This window comes from Petromyzon marinus, unplaced genomic scaffold, assembly GCF_048934315.1.
Source record: "Petromyzon marinus isolate PM22_M1 ecotype Great Lakes invasive population unplaced genomic scaffold, UKy_Petmar_22M1.pri1.0 PM_Scaffold_137, whole genome shotgun sequence".
NCBI lineage: Eukaryota > Metazoa > Chordata > Hyperoartia > Petromyzontiformes > Petromyzontidae > Petromyzon > Petromyzon marinus.
Genome location: NW_027423099.1, coordinates 163,495 through 177,413, shown reverse-complemented (window position 1 = coordinate 177,413; position 13,919 = coordinate 163,495). Strand labels below are relative to the sequence as shown.

General features: G+C 47.4%; 1 pseudogene; it reads left to right on the top strand.

Annotated features, from left to right (window-relative positions):
• Positions 1 to 13,919, top strand: part of LOC142922662 (exosome complex exonuclease RRP44-like) — a 34,975-nt pseudogene that overhangs the window by 2,525 nt on the left and 18,531 nt on the right.

Below are 13,919 nucleotides of genomic sequence, written 5' to 3'. Positions count from 1 at the left end.
TTAATATGATGTGTTTATAATGTTAGTATCTTTATGTATTCATATCCATTGTTTAAATATTATAAAGTACGTGTTTTGGGTGAACAAGGGAAACTTTCGATGCTCGTGTTCGTGGAACCAATTACCGTCTTTAAGAGGGGTTCTATCGTCTCTAGATTGCTGTTAACCTTCCTTCAATATCATCCTCCTCGCAAGGAATTCAGAGGTCGCCGGGTGGCTCAAATTTTTGTTTGAGGTCTTTTGGTTTAACCGGGTGAGAACTCAAGAGACCATAATAGTCTCATTTGCAAGGGTCACCTGGGTCACCCTATGACCCAGAGATTACAGCTGGGACCCTGGCTTCAAAATCCAGCAGCCGCATTGAACACACTGTGTTATCAAGTGTAGGGAGTTGAAGGACTCGGCTCGTTGCCCAGCTACTCCACAGAAATAAGCAACAAAAAACCATCACGATAAATGTAGTACTGTATTTAATTTTAGATAAATTCCAGCACTGAAATGTTGAAATATCAGGTCGACTTATTGTGATGAACATTGTGCTCAAAATGGGTGGGAATGTGCTACCCCCTACTGTGAAGCAGAGGTGCCTTGAAACGATGTCAGTATTGGCCTGAGCGAGCAATTGCAGGGCTGCACCTTTTACCTTTATCTTGAGATGTAGCCGTATAGGTTCCACTCGCCCTTAGAGGCAGAACAACTCAAAAGGTGTGACGAACCACAGACAACGCTGGAAGGCAGCCAGGCACTGTGCCAGATGTAGATTAATCCACTTGCTGTACTGCCTTCTCCTGGCAAGCCAGGTTATGGAAACCTGAATACCCACAGGAAGTGCGCTGAATAACGTTTTCTTTCCAATACACCACAACCCTTGCTGCTTCCCCAGCACTGAACTACAAGCCACGTGCGGGATAGTCACCTCACAAACGCCGGTGTGCCCGATTTTTTTGCGCAGAACATCGAGATCCAGGTGGACTCGGCTAAGGCGTTGGCCGAGTCCCTGGACCGGGCGGCGGTGCCGGGAGCGCCACCATACCTCAACACTCTGCTGCGCATCCTGGCCACGCGCTGCATGATGCAGGCCATCTACTTCTGCTCCGGCATGGAGCCCGACACCCACCACTACGGGCTCGCCACCGCCATCTACACCCACTTCACGTCGCCCATTCGACGGTGACGTGCTCTGGCGTCAGGCACACGCGTGAAATCGACCTTCGCGATTATTGAGGGGACTATGTTGTTGTCTTGGTGTGGTCTGGGACTGTGCTGCCTTTCCCAAGTTTAGGAATTTATTCATTAATTGATGTACTTATGCAATGTTAATTTGTCATTATGGCACACCTCCGATTAGCACGATTGGCTACATACTTGTATATCTTTTTTCTATTATTTACTTTTAGTGATTTGTTTACCTTTCCTATTCTTAGCACTCCTATCATCTACCTACTGGACATCTGTCAAAAAGAGCTTTTATCGCGAATCGGATTTCTCCAGGATAAAGATTCAGATTTTGACTTATTTTTCTAAAAGGTCCTTTAAACGGGAAGTTTGGCCAATTCCTTAAATGGTTGTTTGGCTTGTGTTGGAGAAAAACTAGAGGATTCGGAGAACACCGACGCCTACAAGGAGGGTGACAGTGTTCCACGTGCAGAATCAAGAATCCATTGCCGTGTTGCAGCGGCGGCCAAAAGTGAATTGCAATTCTGCCATGGATCGCTAACGATTTTGTTGTGGATCTTAAATAAGAACACAGATATGAGCAGGCAGCAATTTGCGTTACATCTGATGACAAATAAAAAGTCCTCAACAAAGAATTAAATTCATACATTAACAAAGATAATTTCCACCAGCAGATGGTGCTAGAACATGGTATGGCCAGAGTACAGTATTCTTTCAGGGTTAAATCCATCTGAGTCATTGTTTGCGTAGCTTTCTGGTGGATCGTGAAACCCGCTGAGATCCAACAGAATGAATCGCGGTGCTTGGTGGATTAATACCGCTGCTCCGTTGGCATCTCGTGGCCATACCGCAGCCTGTATCTACTGTAAATTTAATCTTCATATTAAATAGAGGCTACAACAAATGTGAATATTGTTGTTGTTGTCTCCCTGTACCGTTACAGATACTCGGATGTGATTGTGCACCGGCTGCTGGCCGTGTGCGTGGGCGCCGACCCACGTACCCGGCGCTCACCGACAAGCAGAAGCAGCAGCAGCTCTGCAACAACCTCAACTACCGCCACAAGATGGCGCAGTACGCCCAACGCTCGTCTGTAGCTTTCCACACGCAGGTGGGAGGCGGAAGTGTGGGCCACGTGGAGCTTGCACGGCGTGTGCTTAGGCACCTGATAATGAGTCCATTCGTCTCTTGAAAACCATTTTTAAGGTCACGAAAGCAGGCATCGTATTGTGCGTGTAGTAAGAATCAATTGTTTTCTATTCACACGCTTACGTGTGGTGGTGCCGTGGCTGTACTGGTTGGCTACACTTGACATTGCTTTTCAGCATTCTTCTGTGTTTGCTGAAAAACCTCGTCACTTGGCACATTTGCCCATGATGTGACAACTTTATTTGATTGGCTCTGTCAGGTGATGGAGGATTATAGTCAATACAATTGACATTGTACCTTCACGATTGAACTCAAAATAATCCCCATGACATGATGCCAATAGCACAACTGGAATAAATTAGTGGGGGGATGCGGAAAATTACCTTAAATTTTGTTAAGTAATTATGGGCTTGGTAAGTGATGCGCGTGTGTCTGCTCTTGGCCACGTAGCGGTGATTAACGGCTGTTGTTGTTGTGGTCTCAGTTGTTCTTCAAGAGCAAGGGAGTGGTGAGCGAAGAGGGCTTCGTGCTGTTTGTGCGCAAGAACGCCGTGGTGGTGCTCATTCCCAAGTACGGCTTGGAGGGGACGGTTTTCTTTGACTCCAAAGATCTCAAGCTCAACGTTACCTTCGACGAGGAGGTAGGGCATGTGTTCACTTAACCGGGAGGCATTGGCATTTCCCGAACGGCTGAATTCTGCATTTAAACCCAGGACTGGCTTAATGCACTGGGACCCAAGCCCCCTGACCATCTCTCTACGATTAGGTTTCTATCAGACACACAGACACTTGGTTTAAGGTGGAAGAACGCAGTGAGATACGAAGCTCCGTTTTTTTTGCCATTTGGCAGTGTGGACTATTACAGAGGAAGTTACACCGGTGGATACATTAGAGCCGGATGGCTCACAGGGCTATACCAAAATAAACTGAAACTGAATTAAATGATGTAAATGCGTTTCAAATATAAAACGGTCACAATTAAATTTGCTTTGGAAATAACTGCCATGACGGAGCCCGTATTGTCACGGAGAGGACATCACATTAAAAATACAGTAAAATCCCTCAGATCCGGAAGAATTATAGAGAAAATCTAATGCTTTCTGTAAACAATGAGAAACTCGAAGGGCAGAAAAGTACTTGTAGAATAAAAACAAATAAGGGAAATAGTAGTTGATGCAAAAAGTGATCTCTAGATGGCAAAAAGCACATTTGTGATCAGTGGATCCGGTCCTTTCCAGCATGCCTTGTATGCCGCATTACATTGTCACTCTGCGTGGATAATGCACACAGCCTAATTTGGACCAGAAGCTCAAAAGGGTCAACATTTGCAGCCATATTTTAGGTATGTTTTTAACTGCAATTGTACACTCCATATAACCTAAGGGGGGTTGCATCTACTCCTTAATGATGGCCAAATAAGGCTTTAAAATTCCTTGGCTGGCCCGCACATCACGATCCCTCGGTTGGTTTGGTCATTGCAGCCATCGGCTTCTCATGCCTGGTTTTCAGCTCGCGGTGAGGTGGCCCAAGCGGTATTGCATTCGCTGTGTGTTGTGGAGGTTTGCGTTTCAAACTCGGTGGCCACTCCGGTTAATACTGTGGTGTGTATTAAGCGTAAAATATTTACAGGCTATCCGCTTTAACAGTGGACGTTAAAAGATCCTGTAACGTTATTCGTGTGCCAGCATCATGGTCCAAGGTTGGCAAATTACATGCAAATTACTTATTTGGGGAGCACATATTAATCATTCGCCTCCTTTTACAAAAACGTAGCAGTGACCTTGAATGCAAACGTTTTGAGAATCAGTGAGGCTTTTCTGAGTGACCCTTGTAATTGTATGAATAATAACGTTGGGTTCACGTCAATCCGTACTTGTATGCAGGGCACTTGGCAGAGAGCAGTCAGCGGTAGTGTAGCGGTTAGCGTTCTGTGCTACAATCCTGGCGACTTGGGTTCGATTCCTTCGCACGGTCAACACCAGTGATGATTATCTGAACCGGTCCTGGGCCTCCCCTAGGTTGACTCGGAACTCAATTGAATGCCTGGTGCGGTGTGTAAACATCGCCACTGGGGAGACAAAGGCGGCCGGGCATGGCGCTGGCAAACCACCCCCTTGTGTGCCGTGCCGGCCTTCATCTGTGCTCCTCGCCAACAGCACTTGCCCCAACAGTCTGTTAAGGCTACATTAGAGATGTCTTTGTGTTTTGTGTAGGGCCTCACACTGTGCGTGGAGGGCATCGCGCTGAACATGTTCGACCGCGTGCGCGTGTCGCTGGATTCGTCCAACCTGCAGCACCAGCGGATCCGCATGCGCCTCGTCCGCCCGGAGGTACTCACCGTGCGGCGCGACGCGCAACCTCGGAATACCACCGATTTGTATTGTGACCATGCTGCTGTTGCTGCTTGCTGCGCCAGCAGTAGTGCACAAAAAACAAACGCTCGCCGCATCGGAACGTCAGCGGGCCGAAAATTAATGACACAAGCCACAGCATAGCGCTTGTTGCCATGCAACCCAAACTGTGGGACCGTATAGTAAACCCATAGAGACACAGAGATACATAGGAGATACAGAGAGACCCATTATGATTCCTAGAGATTCATAGAGACTCATACAGATACATAGCAGTGCATTAAAAACAAGCTCCTGTACGATTGTGGCCATGCAACCCAAACTATGGACCACATTTTACACCACTGTAGTCTGCGCTCCTTCAATGGACGGGGTGGCAAGATGACACAAACTCTCTCCTGAGGCTCTCCCGTGGCTATCAGACCCATCCATTGGCATTTAGCCCCTGAACTTAATACCCTTATAACACAGGAATAAAATATAAACTCCGGTCTTGGATGGAAAAAATATATGTATAGCTAGCATTTTGAGCTGCAGTCTGTTGTCCTATACCTCCTGTAACTGGCAAATTGGATATAACGCGATGATGAATGTATGAGGGAACGCATTTTTTTGTATAACGCGGATCTGAACTGGATTTAACTCGGTTGAATGAATGGAACTACGTCGCGCGATTAGGAATAAGCGGTTGTGTAACGGCTGCCTCGGCGTAGCATCACACAAGGCGGGATGCTGCTGGATGCTTCTAGATGCTACCCACGTTCCTTAGTCTTTGTTCAGCCTGTGTTACGCATCTCACGCGTTATTGCGGAATGCGCTTTACCCCATATAATATATATTATTTATTATAACACGATTTTTCCAAAACGCGGTGTTCTTGAGGTACGCAACTACCGTATTATAGAACAGACTGTATATCCAAAGCCTATGGGATACTATCCCTACCTATATCAGTTGTGACTGTCCGTGTGTTTAAATCCAGCTTGAAAACGTCGTTATTAATTGGCTTTTCCTGGATTCTGATTGGTTATTACTGTGAGGGGAATCATTATGATTAGCTTTTATTACATTTTGCATGCTGTGTAAAGTGTCAGTATCACTGTCATTATTGTTATTATCGGCTTTTACTTTATTTCTATTGGCTTGTATCTATACTTGAGTAGTTTTTTTTAATGTCCAGTGCTTTTTTGAGATATTTCGATATCCAAGGTGCTGTATAAATTAGATTTTTTATCATGGCCCTAGTTCATTGCACAAGGAGGGCCATTATCTGAAACGTGACCTATTTAAATGATCGTTTGGGGCTGTTGTTGATGAATGCGAGTTCTCAAAATACCAAGCTAAGTCAGGGTGTGGGAGCCTTGGTAGATATCAGATGTCTTAACAAAACTCCATGAGTCTGTTCTGCATGGGTTTCCTCCGGGTTCTCTGGTTTCCTCCCATATCTAAAAAGAATCATGCGTTGAAACTGGTATTAAGGTAGTTTACGTATCGCCATGGGCGGCAGGGTGGCACATTGGTAAACCCTTGCGTCTTGCAGCAAGAAAACTGGGTTTGATTCCCAACTAGAGTGTTACTGTGTGGAGTTGTCATCTTCTCTCCCCCTGTTCCTCAAAAGTCTTCAGACTTGGCGAAGTTTTTCAGTGTTAATAAGTGTAATAATAACGTATCACTTGTGTTGGAAATACTCGCATGTGTGTGTGTGAGAGCATTGGTGTAGTGGTTAGCACGCTGCGCTATGAACCCGGCAACCCAATTCCCACTCACCGCCAACACCAGTGAGGATTATCTGAACTGCTGTTTTGCCTACCCAAGGTCAACTCTTTCTTAAATGAGTACCTGGTGCAGTGTGTAAACATCAGCACTGGGGAGAGGTGTTGGCCACTTACCCCCTCGTGGGCCATGCCGCCTAACAGCAGCACAGTCTGTTAAAGGCTTATTTGGGTGACTATCTTCGTTGTACGTTTGTGCCATTTGTGTGTCCGCTGTCACAGATTCCAGGCTACAACCCTGCGGAGTCCACCCCATGGGGCTCGCCTTCTCCCCGGCCTAAGAAACCCAGACAGCACTAGTGTATCGTGAATGCGGTGTCAACAAGATGTCGGAGGAGGTGCATGAGTGGGCACACACTCTGGGTTTTACATCTGCAGAGTTAATTAAGTGTACATTGTGCTCGCAAGTAGAGGTGAACAATTGAAAAAAAGCAGTGGCGGTTATGAGAAATGTTACCCTGAAGTAACAGACGGTTTGCACTCTGAACTTGCAATCCAGAGTTCACCGGTTCTTCGTTCTCCTGTCGCAGCGGTTCAAATGGTAGTACAATCAGCCAATGAAGGTGTATACGCGTCAAGATGTATGAAAGGTTTAGGATATCTTATGCCCCACTTCTTTGCCAGCCAAGACACTGACCCCCTTGTGATGAAGGTGATTTCACAAAAATATTGGTTACTGAATCGGTGGTGTTTATTGACTAACGCAGCAGTGTCCAACCCACAAAGCACTGTGATCCATTCTGGTATATCTCAACATGTTCCGTGATCTACCAGCAATATATGACCAACAGTTACCCGGATGGATTTAACCGACTAATAGAACACTGTAGACATGCCAAGTGCTAGTGCGATCTATTGGTTTAAGATATATATTATTAATCCATTAATTCTTAGTCGGGGATTTTGTTTTGCCATCTGCTATAACAAGAATTGCTTTATATTAGAGGTGTTAATTCCTATTTGTCCAGAGATCCACAATCAAATCTTTTGCGATCATCCACCCATGGATCGCGATTCACATATCGGCTACCACTGATCTAACAGTTGAAAACCAGTTTAACACGTAGGCTTTCGCGACCAATATCCATAACACAGTTTTTTTGGGTTAGATCGTGTAATAAATATTTAAATGTGTCGGTAAACCCACCACCACCCGACACAGCCAATTCGAAAGGTTTGTCACATTAACAGAACGTGCCAATTCGTTACTAGTAACATCACACCGGTGTCTTGGAGAGCAAAGCCCCAACATTTACAATCTGAGTACAATGTTTCACCAGTAATTACAACCAGCTTCATCAGGCGACAGCCAGATTCGTGGCGAATCCTCGTTCCTTAATGCGCATGCATAATGTGTGTTGATTAACATATAAATAACCCAATCGGCAATGGATACCCGTAGTCATATGCATTCATTGATTCCCCTCCCAATTCGCGAAAGAAGTGCTCACAAGTGATGGCTGTCGCCTGATGAAGCTAGTTAGTGCTGGGGAAATGTTGTACTTAGATTGTAAATGGTGTGGCTTTGCTCTCCAACACACTGGTGGACTGTACTAGTAACGAATTGACATGTTCTGTTTATGTGACAAACCTTACTAATTGGCTGTCGGGTGGTGGTGGGTTCAACAACACATTTATATATTTAAACGATCTAACCCATAAAACGTGTATTATAGTTGAAAACCTACAATTGTGCCAAGTTTGGCCTGTTGGAGTGGGCCATTAGGGTGGCCACTCGGAGGGCAAAGCTCTGGGGAATCCGAGCAAGAGCTTCGAAGTATGATTGTGCACGGTGACACCCGCAGGGGTCTCGTGATGGATGGCAAATGGAAGATTTTTTATCGCGAGAGGATTCCCTGCAAGGGATGTTAGGTTACTTATTCTTCTGAGGATGCCATTTACTGTATGAAGGGGCAGCGGTCAGCTGCATAGAACAGAGTATAAAATTCCCCGAGCTGTTGCTGTTTAAATCGTCGGTTTAATGAAGAATTTCACCTCAGGTCTTTTTTACACAGCTACCCCACCCCTCATCGGACTCTGTGCAATCACACAAGGAATGTTTTTGGAAAAAATGTCGGTGTCAGAAAATTTTAAGGTTTAATCGTTTACAAATGCGCATTTCGTTACAGCTTCTCTTGTCCTTTAGACGTGCAAAGATAATTTCTGACAAAATATTGACACGTTTTCAAATTGTTTCGTAAATGGTTATAACTTTGCTCACGTATATACAGTACTTGGGCAATAATTCTGAGCTCCTGGAGTAGTGGTAAAGATTTAAGGTAGTTGATGTCTTTGCGACTTTGTGTAAATGTGTTTTACATTTTTTAGCTGAATCGTATATTCACAAGCATGTACACATGAGTTATACGCGTTTATATACAAAATTAAACCGATTTCTTTTCCATGCATCTTCTGTTATTTTGGTTACTTTAAGTTACGTTTTCCACTGCTGGATGAACATCTCGCCACGTGATGTTGGATGTCAGGTTTAGTTTGACCATACTTCACCATGCTGGTCACTGTTGGATGATAATAATGTCCACTTGCAATGCACCACCGCGCAGTATTCACTCGCCTTCGAATCGAGTCCTGCACCGCCGTTTCACATGCAAATTTGATTATCAATCCCTGGGCCAACTTGCTCCTGATTAGCATGCGATTTGCCACATTTCGATCTCAGAGGTGATTAAATGCGCCGGCTTCCAGGCTTGTTGAGCCGCTCGGAGCCCAGTTAACGAAAATTGTTGCCAAAGCAAAAGCGTGAGCTCGAATGTTTGTCCGTGTTCTTTTCAAACCACCAGTCGAACGCCGGCCTCTGCCCACTCCGACCGTGCGCAGGCCCTGGCCGTCGGGGAGGCCCTCATGGTGCCTCACGGCAAACGTGGGGCCCGGGTGGGCGCGTCGACGGTTGATCGCGTACAGGCGGTGCAACTCCCACAAATGAAACATCACACCTTGCTGATCTCGTGTCCAGGAGCATAAACGATCATCACGCAAACTCCGGTCATCCTCGCAGCAGCAGCTCTTGGCCATCGAACAAAGACGATCACCGCTTCCTTCCGATATTAGAAGCCACGAGCTATGAACGACTCGGAGGTTCGAGCAACCACAGCCGAGTGGGAAGGCAGCAGCAGCCCAGGCGGTGAGCCAGCTCCAAAATCCCCCAAGCACTGAAGTTCTCGATTTAGTACATTGAAAAACACGACGGTAAGTGAAACAACGTAAATCGAAACCAATTTTGCCTTTCACTTGAGGGGCCGTCCATAAATGACGTCACGCAATTTTTGACCTCTCGTCACTCGGCGTCACAAAAGTCAGACCCCCCCCCTCAAATATGACGTCACAAAGCTCTGCCCCCGCCCCCCAAAACCATATTTCCATTTTGAAAATAAAACATGCTTCAACTATTGTCATTGTAGTGCGTGGCGCTGCACTGATGTTGTAGGAATGTTATAACAATTAGTGTTATAACAATTCTATACTTAAAGTTGCGAATTTTGATGTGACGTCACATTTGTCAAACCCCCCCCTCCCCCTCGTCACAAATGTCTGAACCCCCCCCCCCCCCCCCCGAGGTGCATGACCGCGTTACCGTGTTCATTCTGTGGTGAAGGGATGAGGAAAAGGAAGAGGGAAAAGCATCCAGTGTCGCCGCACGCAGGCAACTTGTTTATTACACAGTGGTCAAAATATAAAAATGCATATATATGTAGTGGGTTCCACGGACACTGGAGACGTCTTTAGAGGCAACACGGTTTATTTGTAACTTTGAACAGAACTCCCCTTAACTCCCACTATCTAGGGAGGTACATCCTCCGGGCTAGCGTGCCCTCGCACTGATCAAACCTGGCTCTCAGCCCTCTGGCTATCTGTGCCCTAGGGGAGGCTAACTGACCCGACCCAGCCAAGGTACGGGTCCTGACCACTGGTCCGAGCTCGGCCCAGCCCTTACAAGGACGTCGGACTCGACGTCCCAGGGTCCTAGCTAGGGAGGCTACTCTGACCCGACCCAGCCAAGGTGCGGGTCCTGACCACTGGTCCCCGCTCGGCCCCGACCCTTATAAGGATGTCGGGTCCCAGTGTCCTAGCTAGGCTGGTCTTCTGTTCTTCGTCTTCGGAGCACTGCCCCGAGCTGTCCCAGAGGTGCCCCTTTAATACACCTCTCGGGGGCTCTCCGCCCCCGGTACCGCCCCCTCTCTAGAACCTTCCAGGGGGCTCTGGAAGAACCCCCCAACCCCTCACCTGGGGCCTGGCTCAGGGTGGCACCCCCTATGGGCTTGTGCCTGCAAATGCAGGTAAGTATACCGACGGTATAGGATGTGCATTTATGACGCTACATATATGCGAGAGAGTTTGTGGACAAGAGTCTGCTCTGCGGAAAGCAAGCATTGCCATACGAATGAGATGAGCTCGCGTTTGATGCGGGCAGTCTTGAGGACGACCGTCGACAGGCACGCGTGGAGGCACGCCGTGGTCACAGCGCAGCGCCGACTCGTGTAGGTGGTGATGGCCCAGTTGTAGAGAGGAATGCCGGAGCTTGGAGCAGATGTAGCCGAATGTAGGATAGAGCATCTTGAGGAGCGTTGCCCTCGACCCCCTCCGGGAGGCCGTATGGTTTACTTGGCACTCCCGTCCCTTAGAGTCCAGTCTGATGTAGGCCTCCTCAGGTTCCAGCAGCCTGGCTTCGTAGGTCTTCATTGCACCGCTCTGCTCGTCTAGCATAGTCTGAAGGGTCATATGTGGCTGCCTCCTGAATCTTCACCGTCCTGCAAACCTTACTCGACATCTCGTTGAGGACCCGAAGAAGGGCAGTATTCTCTTTGTTTTGTTTTTTACAAAAGGGCTTGTAAGAGCTCTCGTTCCTCCCACCGCGATCTCTGGTGTCAACTTGAACGGAGGGGGGAGGGGAGACAAAGCTATGGCTTTTTTTCCCAGGGGATCTGTCTTCCATGGAGCACAAAGATACAGGCGGAAGGTCCCGTTGGCCTAGCCATGAGGTCAGGCTCGAGTTGCTTACTGAGGACCCTACACCTAAGGAGGCTGTGGATCGTCCTAGGAAGCTCCAAAGTAGAAAACCAGCTTTCCAAGGCCCCCTATAAAGTGCCTGAGTCCAGGTAGAAAAATAGGAAAACTATCAAACAGGAAAGCGAGTGGTTATGTTGGGTCGAAAAAGGTAATGTTCTAATAATGTAGGGGTTGGAGCGGTCATTGCTGCTTACTCGGCCATGACGTCACTGCAACTCGTTTGATTAACACTTTTAAAATAAAAAATCACGACGCGTACTGAACATATTATTCCGAATCGGTTTTACCACCACTACCACCATGACACAGTGGCAAGGCTGGCACATCGCAGTGCAGCTGCTATGCTGAATCATATGAATAAATATAATCAAATCTAGAAATATCCTTTCTGTACCCAGGAGAGCCACATTGAGTCTCGAGACTCATTATTAGCTCCGTGCTGCATTGAGATGTTTGGACAATTTCAAGCATCAGGGTTCGGCACGTAGGAGGAAACCGGAGAAACGCGCAAATGTTGTGAAGCTGGCTTGGTGGTAGAAGTCAGTCCAGAACATTTGGCCCCACACCTATCACTGTAACGAATCAGTGTTCTACGGGGGCATTCTAAGCGAGGACTGATTGTATTAAAATCTACTTTGATCTACGAATCGTAATGTATCAATAATGTTAACGTGTAACATGCCCCATGGTTTTTCTTAATCTGGAAGGAGAGAACAACGGATGATCTGTGTGCTGATGATGTTGGTGATGATCTCGTAATGGCTGTTCACTTCGAGGAGTGGGAGAGTCTGATGGTGAACCTGGATCGTGCCAATAAGAGGTAGGGCCTTACCATTCGCCCTACCAAATAAATCAAAGCAGTACCTGCCTTGATATTTTGTATGTCTTCAAGGACTCCACCCCCTCAACTCCGCATGATAGGTAGTTGTGGAAAGAGTGGAGGTATTCCCATATCTGGGCAGTTGTTCATGACCAGCTCCAATTTCAGAGCGAAGGTCTTACTCTGAATTAGTTCAATGGCATATCCTTTTTTCAGCTGTTTAGCGCCATATAAAAGTTACATGGCCTATCACTTCATACAAAGCTCTGGTTCTTTTCTGCCAAACTTGTCCTCTCCCTCGCAGCTATAACCTCCCGAAAGCAACATGTGACCTTTGTTTTGGCGTGACAAACACCAGTGAAAGCAAAACACCGAAAGTGTAATGACTACACATAATGCAAGAATCTCAATTGTATTTCTCAACGGGTATTGAATATGAAGTCCCAGGAGTGGTGAAGGTGCATCAGCCTGCAGACCCACAGGTGGCAGCGGTGGATTGGCTTGCAGACGTTGGGGTGGTGGTGGATTGGCCTGCAGACGTTGGGGTGGTGGTGGATTGGCATGCAGACGCTGGGGTGGCGGCAGTAGATCGGCCTGCAGACGCAGGGGTGTCGGTGGTGGATCGGCCTGCAGATGTAGGGGTAGCGGCGGTGGATCTTCCAGCAGTAGCCGACCAGTGAAGTTCTCGAATAAATTTACGCAATTTGCCGAACCTGGTGGCTTTGGCACAGGCGGTGGTGGTGGTGGATCTCCCAGCAAAAGCTGGGGAGGCAGTGGTGCATCTGCCAGCATGAGCTGGGTTGGGATGACAGCGTTGGATCTCCCGGCAGCAGCCGGGGTGGTGGTGGCGGTGTTGGAGATGCCAGCAGCAGCCGGGGTGGCAGCGCTGAATCTGCCAACATCAAGCGCCATGGCGGTGGGGGTGAATAATATGCCAGAAGCAGTCGGGGTGGGGGTGGCGATGCATCTCCCAACAGCATCCCTGGTGGTGGCGGCGGAACTGCATGTGGCTGCCAGGATGGCGTTGGAGGCAGTGGTGGTGTTGGTGGAGACCGTGGCCGTGGCTTTCTCCAACTCCTTGAGCTATCGACGCATCATTTCCAACTGCAGATGGCGCTCCACATTCTCCCGTTTGTATACTTGAGTGCAGGGAAATCATCGACAGTTTGGTCAACATTAGCCCCTACCCGAGCCTTCTAATCATCACAACTCTTCAAACTATATCGCTAATATAATGTACATAATTTCAGTCACAACAAAAATTACATATAACACATCGGGGCTGTGAAAATTACGGCTTCGTATTGTCATGCGAACGGTGAGGAATCAGCCCAGAACTACACGGGAGGATCTTGTCAATGATCTCAAGGCAGCTGGGACCATAGTCTCCAAGAAAACAATTGGCAACACACTACGCCGTGAAGGACTGAAATCCTGCAGCGCCTGCAAGGTCCCCCTGCTCAAGAAAGGTCATATACATGCCCGCCTGAAGTTTGCCAATGAACATCTGAATGATTCAGAGGACAACTGGGTGAAAGTGTTGTGGTCAGATGAGACCAAAATGGAGCTCTTTGACATCAACTCAACTCACCGTGTTTGGAGGACGAGGAATGCTGCCTATGACCCC